The 12750-nt window shown below is 34.7% G+C and overlaps 1 pseudogene; it reads left to right on the forward strand.

The window, feature by feature from the left end:
* Nucleotides 1-8645: 8645 nt before the first annotated feature.
* LOC105260755 lies at nt 8646-10415 on the forward strand (annotated as a pseudogene).
* Nucleotides 10416-12750: the final 2335 nt, after the last annotated feature.

Here is a 12750-nt window from a genome sequence, read left to right on the forward strand (position 1 = left end):
TGTTCATGAGATCAAGCCCCACATCAGGCTCTATGCTCATAGTGTGGAGCCTTGTTGGTATTCTCTCTTCCCTTCTCTCTCTCAAAAATAAATAAAAATAAACTTTAAAAATAAAATAAATAAAACTGATGACAGAGATAGAGAAGGAAACATTTGAACACCAGATAGAATGTTGAGGAAAATAACCCCAAGTATCTCATGTTGAAGCCTTATAGAAAATGGGTCAAGAAAGCTTAATGGGAAATCATAGTGACTCTCAGTTATTTCTGAGAGAGCATCTACCAATAATCTTAACAATAAAGTGGGTAGGTAGTTCTCAAATACTTCCTGAAAATCCACTATGGAACTAGCCTCCACTCACCAGCCTGACTACAAACTGAACAATATCCTCTGCTTCCCTTCCAACTTCCAGATTTTGTACCAAGTCCTCTCATGGACAAAATATAAATTAGAACCATTCAGAGAAGGGAACTCTCAGAAATAGCATCCCAGTTTTTCCACTCCACTGAGAGAACAACTAAGAAAGTATTTGTAAGGTCAAGCTGGCAACAGACAATGCAGATACTTTAAAAATAACGAAAGACCTAGTCTCAGAAATTGCAAATTATTGCATGGCTTTGTCCATAGTGTGATATCAGTATTGGGAGCAAATTAGAAGAGATGAGACTCGTATTTCCCTGATGAGGAGTGGCATTGAGCATCTTTTCATGTGCCTGTTGGCCATCTGGATGTATTCTTTAGAGAAGTGTCTATTCATGTTTTCTGACCATTTCTTCACTGGATTATTTGTTTTTCAGGTGTGGAGTTTGGTGAGCTCTTTATAGATTTTGGATACTAGCCCTTTGTCCAATATGTCATTTGCAAATATCTTTTCCCATTCCGTTGGTTGCCTTTTAGTTTTGTTGGTTGTTTCCTTTGCTGTGTAGAAGCTTTTTATCTTCATAAGGTCCCAGTAGTTCATTTTTGCTTTTAATTCCCTTGCCTTTGGGGATGTGTCAAGTAAGAAACTGCTGCGGCTGAGGTCAGAGAGGTCTTTTCCTGCTTTCTCCTCTAGGGTTTTGATGGTTTCCTGTCTCACATTCAGGTCCTTCATCCATTTTGAGTTTATTTTTGTGAATGGTGTGAGAAAGTGGTCTAGTTTCAACCTTCTGCATGTTGCTGTCCAGTTCTCCCAGCACCATTTGTTAAAGAGACACACTCAGATATCACCTCACGCCAGTCAGAGTGGCCAAAATGAACGAATCAGGAGACTATAGATGCTGGAGAGGATGTGGAGAAACGGGAACCCTCTTGCACTGTTGGTGGGAATGCAAACTGGTGCAGCCTCTCTGGAAAACAGTGTGGAGGTTCCTCAAAAAATTAAAAATAGACCTACCCTATGACCCAGCAATAGCACTGCTAGGAATTTACACAAGGGATACAGGAGTACTGATGCATAAGGGGCACTTGTACCCCAATGTTTATAGCAGCACTCTCAACAATAGCCAAATTATGGAAAGAGCCTAAATGTCCATCAACTGATGAATGGATAAAGAAATTGTGGTTAATATACACAATGGAGTACTACGTGGCAATGAGAAAGAACGAAATATGGCCCTTTGTAGCAATGTGGATGGAACTGGAGAGTGTTATGCTAAGTGAAATAAGTCATACAGAGCAAGACAGATACCATATGTTTTCACTCTTATGTGGATTCTGAGAAACTTAACAGAAACCCATGGGGGAAGGGAAGAAGAAAAAAAAAAGAGGTTAGAGTGGGAGAGAGCCAAAGTATAAGAGACTCTTAAAAACTGAGAACAAACTGAGGTTGATGGGGGGGTGGGGGGGTGGGAGGGTGGGTGATGGGTATTGAGGAGGGCATCTTTTGGGATGAGCACTGGGTGTTATGTGGAAACTAATTTGACAATAAATTTCACATATTAAAAGAAGAAGAGATGAGACTCATTCTGCATCTTTTTGTTCAATTTATAGGACATTATTTCAAGATCCTGACACTATGAATATTTAATCCATGTAACCCACTCATATAAATTCCAATATCTTTTGCAACCTGGTTGAAAATTATATTTCTAATGTAATGGAGGGAAAAAATGAGGAAAAAAGAGTGATAAAAGCAGGGTAATGAATTATGTCACCACTAAAGTAGATTAATTTCCCATGAGGGTAGCACAAGTCTAAATATTAAGCTCTAGAATATCCCAGGGAGAGTAAGACCTCTGCAACAAGGTATTCTAAAATAAATTCTTTTTACTCAGTAAATCCTAGATCTTGAAAGGAGAAGTGTTTGTTCATTTATTCCTTAATAAATCAATTAACTTTTTTGATTGTTTATTTATTTTTAAATCTTTATTTAAATTCTAGTTAGTTAACATATAGTGTAATATTAGTTTCAGGTATACAACTCAGTGACCCAACACTTCCATACAACACCCAGTGCTATCACAAATGCCCTCCTTAATCCCCATTAACTATTTCACCCATCCTCCACCACCTCCCATCGGGTAACAGTTTGTTCTCTATAGTTAAGAGTCTATTTCTTAGTTTGCCTCCCTCTTTCTTTTTTTTTCCCTTTACTCATTTGTTTTGTTTCTGAAATTCCACATATGAGTGAAATCATACAGTATTTGTCTTTCTCTGACTGACTTATTTTGCTTAGCTTAATATTTCTTACCTCCATCCACATCATTGCAAATAGCAAGATTTCATTATTTTTCATGGCTAAGTAATATTCCATTATATATGCATATATATGTATACATATATTGGGGTGCATGTATCCCTTTGAATTTTTGTATCTTTCAGGTAAATATCTAGTAATGCAATTGCAGGATCATAGGGTAGTTCTATTTTTAACTTTTTGAGGAAACTCCATATTGTTTTCCACAGTGGCTGTACCATTTCGCATTGCCACCAACAGTGCAAAAGGGATCCCCTTTCTCCACATCCTTATGAAACTTGTTATTTCTTATATTGTCGATTTTAACCATTCTGACAGGTGTGAGGTGATACCTTATTGTAGTTTTGATTTGTATTTTCTTGAGGATCATTGATGCTAAGCATCTTTTCATGTGTCTATTTCATATCTGGATGTCTTCTTTGTAAAAAAATGTGTATTCATGTCTTCTGCCCATTTTTTAACTGGATTGTTTTTGGAGTGTTGAGTTTTATAATTTCTTTAAAATTTTTGGATACTAACCCTTTAGCAGATGTATCATTTGCAAATATCTTCTCCCATTCCATAGGTCGCCTTTTAGTTTTGTTGACTGCTTCCTTTGCTGTGTAGAAACTTTTTATTTTGGTGTAGTCTCAATAGTTTATTTTTGCTTTTGTTTCTCTTGCCTCAGGAGACATATCTAGAAAATAATTTCTACAGCTGATGTGAAAGGTTACTACCTGGACTCTCTTCAAGGATTTTTATGGTTTCAGCTCTCACATTTAATCAATTTTGAATTTATTTTTGTGTATGGTGTAAGAAACAAGTCCAGTTTCATTCTTTTGCATGTTGCTGTGCAACACCATTTTTTAAAGAGACTGTCTTTTTCCCATTGGATATTATTTCCTGTTTTGTTGTAAGTTAATTGACCATATAGTTGTAGGTTCATTTCTAGGTTTTCCATTCTGTTCTATGGATCTATGTGTCTCTTTTTGTGCTAATACCATACTGTTTTGATCACTACAGCTTTGTAATGTAACTTGAAGTCTGGAATTGTGATGCCTGCTTTGCTTTACTTTTTCAAGGTTGCTGTGTCTATTTGGGGTCTTTTTTGTTTCCATACAAATTTTTATGATTGTTCTAACTCTGTGAAAATTGCTGTTGGTATTTTAATAGGGATTGCATTTGTGTGGTATAGACATTTTAACAATATTTGTTTTTACAATCCAGGAACATGGAATGTTTTTCCATTTGCTTGTGTCATCTTCGATTTCTTTCATCAGTATAGTTTTATAGTTTTATAGTTTTCAGTATAGTTCTTTCACCATTTTGGTTAGGTTATTCCTATGTATCTTATTGTTTTGGTATAATTGTAAATGGGATTGTTGTTTTAATTTTTCTTTCTGCTGCTTCATCATTGGTGTATAGAAATGCAACAGATTTCTGTAGATTGATTTTGTATCTTGTGAGTTTACTGAATTCATTTTTCTGGTTTTGTTTTTTAAATTTATTTTTTCATTTTGAGAGAGAGAAGGGGGGGGAGGGAGGGAGGGAGAGAACAAGCTGGGGAGGAGCAGAGAGAAAGGGAGAGAAGGAATCCCAAGCAGGCTGGGCACTGTCTGCACAGATCCCAATGTGGGGCTGGATCTCACAAACCATGAGATGATGCATGACCTGAGCCAAAATCAAGAGTCAGATGTTTAACCAACTGAGAGCCACACAGGTGACTCTGGGTTTCCTATATATATAGTATCATGTCACCTCCAAATAGTGAAATTTTTACTTCCTCCTTGCACATTTCAAGGACTTCCAGTACTATGTTAAATACCAGTGGTGAAAATGTACATCCCGGTCTTGTTCCTGACTATAGAGGAAAAGCTCTCCATTTTTCTCCATTGAGGATGATATTAGCTGTGGGTTTTTCATATATGGGTTTTATTTTGCTGAGGTGTGTTCCCTCTAAACCTACTTTGTTGGATTCATACTTTAAATAACCACATGTGTAGCACACTGTGAAACTTATTCTAGGAAGGATGACACCTTGTTAACAATCAAAATATAATTACTACTACAAAGAGGTAGCACAGGGAATTACCAAAGTTTGAGAAAATCAAAGAATCAAGAAGACTACTATAAAGGGTAAAATTAAACTAGCATTAACAAAACAAAGGAATTAACAAACAGACAAAAAGCAGAAATAGACCATAAATAGACAGAACAAAATGATGGTTGCCAGAGGGGAGCAAGGGTACAAAATGGCTAAATAGGAGTGAGAGGTACAGGCTTCCATTATGGAATGAATGAGTCATAGGAATAAAACATGCTGCATGAGGAATACAGCCAATGTTATTGTAATAGCATTGTATGGTAACAGCATTGTATAGCTACACTTGTGGTAAAAGTAGCATAATGTATAAACTTGTAGAATCACTACTTTTCCACCTGAAGCTAATGTAATAATGTAACTAATGTACTAATATAACTAATAGTTTTGTGTCAACTATACTCAAATATAAGTAAATAAAGAGGTAAATTAACATTTATGAATGATTAGAAGTGAATTTAGATGCCAAAGAAACCAGTTCCAGTAGGGAAAATAACATATGTGAGGGTGAATGACTTTCATTCATTATTTCACTTAATTTTTTACAATATCCTATGAGTTAAGACTACTAGTCCTCCCATTTTATGAATAAAGAAATTGATATAAAGGATTAATACATTTTGTAAGTTAAATAAATTTTGCAATTTTACTAACATATTGGGTCACTTTAACCTCAAAATCTAGGAACTGTGATCTGATATATATGATACTATATCATTATGTGAATTATGGCTCCTTTTTTATCTCTCTTTTATAAAATGTATAAATGATTTTTAATACCTGTGATGGTTAGGATGAAATGAGAAGGACACATTCTTGTCTGTAGGAGTGAAATTTTGAAGTATCTATCAAGATTTGGTACTCATATATATTTTCAGGTAGCACTTGTATATATGCAAATGAGCATAAAAATGGACTTAGCATTGTAGCAAATGATGTAAAATCGATGGCAAGTTAATCCCCTGAATTTTAACAATGTAATTATTAAATTATTAGAAGTCTCTTTTGGTATTCCATGAACTCGTTATAAAAGGATGAGTCCCATGTAGAAAATTTATAAGGAATGATACCCATTGTATATTGTTAACTGAAAAAGAAAAAAAGAAAAATTGCAAAAATATTTTCTGTAGTAAAACTGCATTACTATATTTAAAAAATTGCCTCTGGGTGTGTGAATATGACTGTGTTTGTGAGTGAATATACAGAAAAAATCTCTGAAAGGATATACTATAAATATTTAATACTGGTTGATTTGAAGATGTGAGGGCAAATGGAGGATGAGTTAGAAAACATAAGGGCCATGCCATCTGACATCATATACCATTGATTTGATAATTGATTCTCTGACATTATTTCTCAAGGCATTAAGTCTATATAACTCTTAAAATTAAAAAATGAAAAAATGAGTTTAAAATACCTTTCTGATTTTTAAAAATATTACGGGGGCGCCTAGGCGGCTCAGTCGGTGAAGCATCTGACTTCAGCTCAGATCTGATCTCATCCTTCATGAGTTTGAGCTCCGCATCGGGCACTGTGCTGACAGTTCAGAACCTGCAGCCTGATTCGGATTCTGTGTCTCAGTCTCTCTCTGACCCTCTCCCACTCACACTCTCTCTCTCTCTCTCTCTCTCTCAAAAATAAAGAAACATAAAAAAAATTTTAATATTACAATTCTTTCTTGAGTAATTCATTCTTCTTTGTTCTGGTAGAGATGTATAAATGAATAAAACCTGAGTGCCACCCTCAATGAAGGGTTTACTGTGGTGGAGTTCAGCTCTATATTTAATGAACCACGAAGCAATTGAGAATAAATTATCTCCTGAGTATAGATTGAATGCCATGTGCATACTAGAAAAATTAAATACAGCCAAGGGGAAACCAGGTTGATTGTACACACTGGTAGGTACATTTTTGCTTTTAGTCTCACTGTGTTGCTTAGCTTTCTGGAAAGATGGATGTTATGACATCACTATACCACGTAAGACCATCTTGCCTGCATTCTGATTTTCTCTATTCTGGTCTCTCATACATTTATAAGAGTGACTAGAGAAAGTAAATTTGTTTTATCTTCGGATAGTATTAATCTTCATCATATCCAGTGAGCTTTGAAATGTTTTACCTTACAGTCAGGAAGCAGTATTCCCTGGAAATTTACTTAAAGCACTCTCAGGGTTACAATAGTAATTTCTTGAAATTTAGGTCACAACAATGTTTATGCTTATATGGAAAGATAAAAGAGATAAAGAAAAATTCCTTTCCTTTTAGCAGAGGCTATATAGCAATCAAGCCTGCATTTTCTCTGTGTGAAAATGCAATAGACAGAGCAAGGGTAAATGAAGGACAAAAAGTCTCCTGAAGTAGATTATGAATGCATTGCCTCCCATATTTTAAGCAAATTAAGAAAATCTGGGATTATATTTTTGTCTGGGATCATTAGACATATCAGAAATAAAGTATGTTTTGTATTTGTGAATACATGTATTTTTATCTTTCTCCCATTAATAAGGTTATTTATTGGAATACATTGCAGGGATCTCCAAATTACTACTTTAACATATTTACTATTTTTAATTTTATATTTTAATATTTCAGTTTGTTCAAAAACTATTAACAGTCTCTGTCTTTTGATATGCCAATTTTGCTGAAATGTGTCAAAAATGTGTCTTTTTAAAAAAATTGTTAATGTTTATTTATTTTTGAGAAACAGAGAGACAATGTGAATGGGGAAGGGCAGGCAGAGAGAGGGAGACACAGAATCTGAAGCAGGTTCCAGGCTCTGAGCTGTCAGCACAGGGCCCGATGTAGGGCTCGAACCCATGAACTATGAGATCATGACCTGAGCTGAAGTTGGAAGCTCAACCTGAGCCACCTAGGTGCCCCAAAAATGTGTCTTTTTCTAAAGGAAGACAATGCTGATTGTCAAGGAAATAACATAAAAGAAGGAAAATAAGGCACAATACAATCTTTGACATTTACCACCTACTGACTTCTCCAATTAATGCTATAAAAAGAAGTACAGACATAAAAAGGAGCTCTTTGAAATGTGACAATGCATAATAAGTGAATTTCATTCTAGTGTATAAAATGTGACATGTGAGAATTAATTACTGATACTAACTTGATTCACATTACATTGCCAGTGATTTTCATTTTTTAAAAAAGTACAATAAATAGCACAAATAAAAGCTGGTTGCTAAGATAAAGAGAGAACAACATAGACAGAAGTCATATAGACTACATTTTAGCAATTTGTGGTTTCTATAAAGTAAATCTTATAGAGAATTTTTTACTTAGTCTTCTAGAAAGAAGGCAATGAGATATTTTGTGATTAAAAAAAAAAACTCCTTTATGAGTCCCTTCTTGTACTCAAACAAGTTTAAGAGTGAAAAGACAAAGTGAATATAGTTACAAAACAAAGTCAATTTTTAATTTAAATGAGGAACATAAAAATGATATAAAGGGACTATATTACTGATATAGCTCTATCTATGTAAGTATGGATATCACTGGCTTCAAGTTTTTTTTCCCCATAAATTAAGAACTTTACTCTTATTACAGCTAAGACAATTCTAGTCCTATATTTTTATGATTAGAAATACATTTATCTAATGAGCATATTAAAAAGAATGTATATTAAGAATAAAAATAATGACAATTATTATTAATTAAGCTCAGGTTGTGTTTGAGTCATCAGTTTCCAACAAAGCTTTACAACAAACTAAAGTTTATACATGGCATAAATTAAAACTCAAAATTAGATATTTCAGTCCTAAAAGCATGCAGTCCTGGAAACCTGAAAACAATATCTCAATATCTAAATTACAGATATAATTACTAAATATTGTTGTAGAAATATATAAATAAGAGATGTATTGCACATATAGAAAATTTGGTTACAAGTACAGATGCTATATAAAGTCACTCGTGAGTGGACTTTTAATATAGACCTAAGAATACATTTTTCCTTTTCAACAGAGGATGTGCAAAATATTTCTACTTAATGGGATTGAGTGGATATTGCAAAAAGGCAAACAGGAAAAAAGTTCCATTGGCTTCATTTCATTGGAACTAATAGTGCAAACATTTGATCTTCAATTCCTTTACCATTCACAAACTCTGTTTTGTTTTTCACAGATTTTGCTTAAAGATGATAAAAATCAGTATGCGAAACCATACAATGATTAGAATTTGTTCTCTTGGGCATCTCAGATGACCCAAAGCTTTAGGCTATAATCTTTATCATTCTGCTTAAGGCTTATATATTAAGTGTCACTGGAAACCCAACCATCATCATCCTCACCTTGACAGACTGTCCTATGTATTTTCTTCCTGTGGAATTTCTCCTTAGAAATTACATTCACCAGTGTGTCTATCCCCAGATTTTGGGGGACAATCATTACTAAAGTCAAGACCATTTCCTATAACGATTGTTTAGCTCAGCTATTTTTCTTCATCTTCCTGGGTGTGTCTGAGTTTTTTCTTCTCACTGCCATGTCTTTTGATCGCTACGTTGCCATCTGCAGGCCTCTTCACTACACCACCATCATGAACAAGAAAATCTGCACCCTGCTGGTCTTTGGGTCATGGCTGGGGGGATTCCTTACCATTTTCCCACCACTCATGCTCATCCTCCAGCTAGATTTCTGTGCTGCCAATGTAATCGATCATTTCTCCTGTGACTATTTCCCCATTTTACAACTCTCGTGCTCAGATACATGGCTTTTAGAGATGATTGGCTTTTACTTTGCTTTTGTTACTCTGCTCTTCACGTTGGCATTCGTGATTCTTTCCTACATGTGCATTCTTAGCACCATTCTGAGAATCCCGTCTGCTGCTCAGAGGAAAAAGGCTTTCTCCACATGTTCATCTCACTTGATTGTCATTTCCATCTCTTATGGGAGCTGTATATTCATGTATGTCAAGCCTTCAGCAAAAGAAAGAGCATCACTGACCAAAGGGGTAGCTATTCTCAACACCTCAATTGCCCCCATGTTGAACCCTTTTATTTATACCCTGAGGAACCAGCAAGTAAAACAAGCTTTCAAAACTTTGCTTCATAAAGTAGTGTTTTCTAGAAACAAATGAAAGTATGTATTAAGAAGAAAGGATGCTATTGGGAAGATCCACTAAAGGAAAAACAAAATTTTGACTTCTACAATATGCTCCCATATCCAGCTCACAGATATTTGCAAGGTGCCAGAGTCCAACTCCAGCTTAAGGAACCTTATTTTCTTTCCCCAATGGTTCTTTTCCCAGGGGGCCTGTCAAGGGCAAGTTCCCAACAGACAACTCCCCAGGTACTTTGATTAAGGCCAAATTACATAAAAGCAGGAGTACAAGAAGTTTCACTGTTGATGGGCAGCCCTGCAGTCCCGATCCGTCCACCGCCTGGGCCCTGCCATCAGGCTGGTTGGATAGCTCAGCTTCCGGCAGCAAGACTGTGCTCATTTGCTTAAGCTTTCTTGTACACTGAAAGTAACTATGTTGTGTCTATCTTTCAAACTGTCTGTAGGTTCAATTTCCTCACTGATTTACAATTCTGAATATACCCAGTAGCTATAAAGTATAAATCATTTTCCTGATTGTTCCAAATAATAAAAAGGTTTTAAAAAGACTTGAGGAAACACTCTTTTAATTGATTTATCCTTAAATTTTATTTTCTGTTACTAATATCACATTTTCCTTCTTTTTTTTTTACATTTCCTTTTTAAAGCTATAAATAATATGAAACAAATTCGCTAACAATTATATTTTTTGCACAATATCTATAGTATCTGTCTAGTTCTTCTCACTCAGCTAATAGAGTTGAATGTCTATTTTACTGCTTATAAATTATTTAAAAGTCATATATCTTTTGCTTTCTAGTTATGCTCAGGGCATGTGTTATTTTTTTATATACTCCCCCTTGTTTATTTCTATTATATTTTATAATATGTAAAGACAAATATTTAGGCAGTCACTATTATATTTATGCCACATGAAAGTTTGATAGGAATTTATGAATAATACTATCTCTTCTTTAGAGAGAGGTTATTCTGTGCCATATGCTCAACTAGGTCTTTAATCTGCACAGCTATATGGCATCATAGACTAATTATATCTTTCTTACAAGTGGGCAAACTGATGTTCAGAAGGGCTGAGTAATTTGCCTTAGGTCTTGAGGCATAACAGCCAGTGTGATAACCTGACTTGAAAAACAAAACAAAGGCAAAAACTTGTGTTTATTTCACACACATTTAAGAATCTGTGGGAACTTGCAAATATCTATAGCTTTTACCTAGGACATGCACAATTTTATTGGTGTTTTACACTCACATTATACTACTTGGGCATGATTATATTATTATAGTCTAGTAGGAAAGTAGTAATTCCTAATATTATACTTGGCACATAAATTGGAACTGTAATCGTTCAAAACCAGAAACTCTTCAACTGCCATTACTGGTGAGAAACAGAGGGAGAAGGAAAAAAATCATGAAGTATTAGCCATATTATAATACCAAAAATTCTTACTGAAAGGCAGATTAAGTTATTGAAATGCAGATTAAAATATGGAGTAAAGAAAAGATTTAGTACTAGGCAGTAGATTATCAGCTTTTTAAAGATGGCACAGGTTAGAGATGCATTCAGTACAGCTATGTGTTATGAGCTAGGTTGTTAATCTCTGAAAAATACTGTGAGGGGACATGAACTTTCCCCTTAGTGTGGTTGTTTGCTTGCTTTTTTTTTTCCTGTCTCATCAGACACAGTCCCACAGCTTCCTTTTCTAATTTTAATACTAATGTGTATTATGCTTTATATTCCTTAGTGTTTTGTGTGTACTTCTGTTCTGGCAATTTGGATTCACTGAATTATCCCCCTTGAGGCAGCAGTGAAGACAATACATAAAACACGAAGTAGCTTATACTATACAGAATCTGTGTAGCAGCCATAGTGGATGGTTTTAAAACATCTTCCAATTTTTTTCCCCTTTTATACATGCATTCCTTTCTCATTCAAAGAAATATATTCCCTCTAGATAAAATGAAAACTTAAGACCAAAATATTAACATAGAAAGCAAAGGGGTTCACGGAGAGGACGTATGTCCAGGAACACTGGTTTCCTTGGATTACAACAATAGCAATTGCTAGTATTTTTTGTATCCAGCCATTCTGCGTGTTAGTGAGCCTGTATGAAAATGAGAGGTAAGTCAGACATATAGAAGGCAATGGAAGTCTCCCAAACCGTATCATTGATTCATCAATTATCAGTTCAACTTTTAATTAGATCAAATAGGGTATATTGGAGTTTTATTTTGTAACTGGATATATTTTTTAAAATGTAAAGATATGTTAGTATATTTTGCTCTGTTATATCAATTCATTCATTCTCTATTAAATAAAAAGCAGAAAATTACCATCTCTGTGCTTGTGTTTCTAATTGAATACAAGTTATATCATACTTTCTTTAAGAGAACAGACTTTAATTTAGAGAATCTGTGATTATATTTATCACTTGTCAGCTGTATAAATATATCTCATGTACAAAACCACACTGACCCTGGTGCTTCGTTTGGGAATAAAGATAAAAGTTCCAAAGATGTGTCATAAAGGCTAAATGAGATAGAATATAAAAGTCCTTAGAATTTCATTGGAATCAATAATGGCTTTGCTCAATCACAGATAGTATTAATAATGTTCCCAGACTTGGAAATCAATTTCAACTAAAAGAAAATAAAGTAAATACACCAGCTCTTCTTAAAGCATAGTAAGTGCCACATAGTTTATAGAGCACTTGCATTTATATTATTTCAGTTAGTTCCCAAAACACCCTTCAAATTTCAACTCCATGAGAAACAGAACTGATGCTTAGGGAAACTGAGTAAAGTCCAAACTCACACATCCATTAAGCAGCCCATTCGTATTTTTAACTCACGTTTCTCTGACTGCAGAGCCCACATACGCTCTGTGACAGTAATTTACCCTAGAGTGTCATGAATAAGCAATTAATAGT

Source organism: Felis catus, chromosome B4, assembly GCF_018350175.1.
Source record: "Felis catus isolate Fca126 chromosome B4, F.catus_Fca126_mat1.0, whole genome shotgun sequence".
Classification (NCBI taxonomy): domain Eukaryota; kingdom Metazoa; phylum Chordata; class Mammalia; order Carnivora; family Felidae; genus Felis; species Felis catus.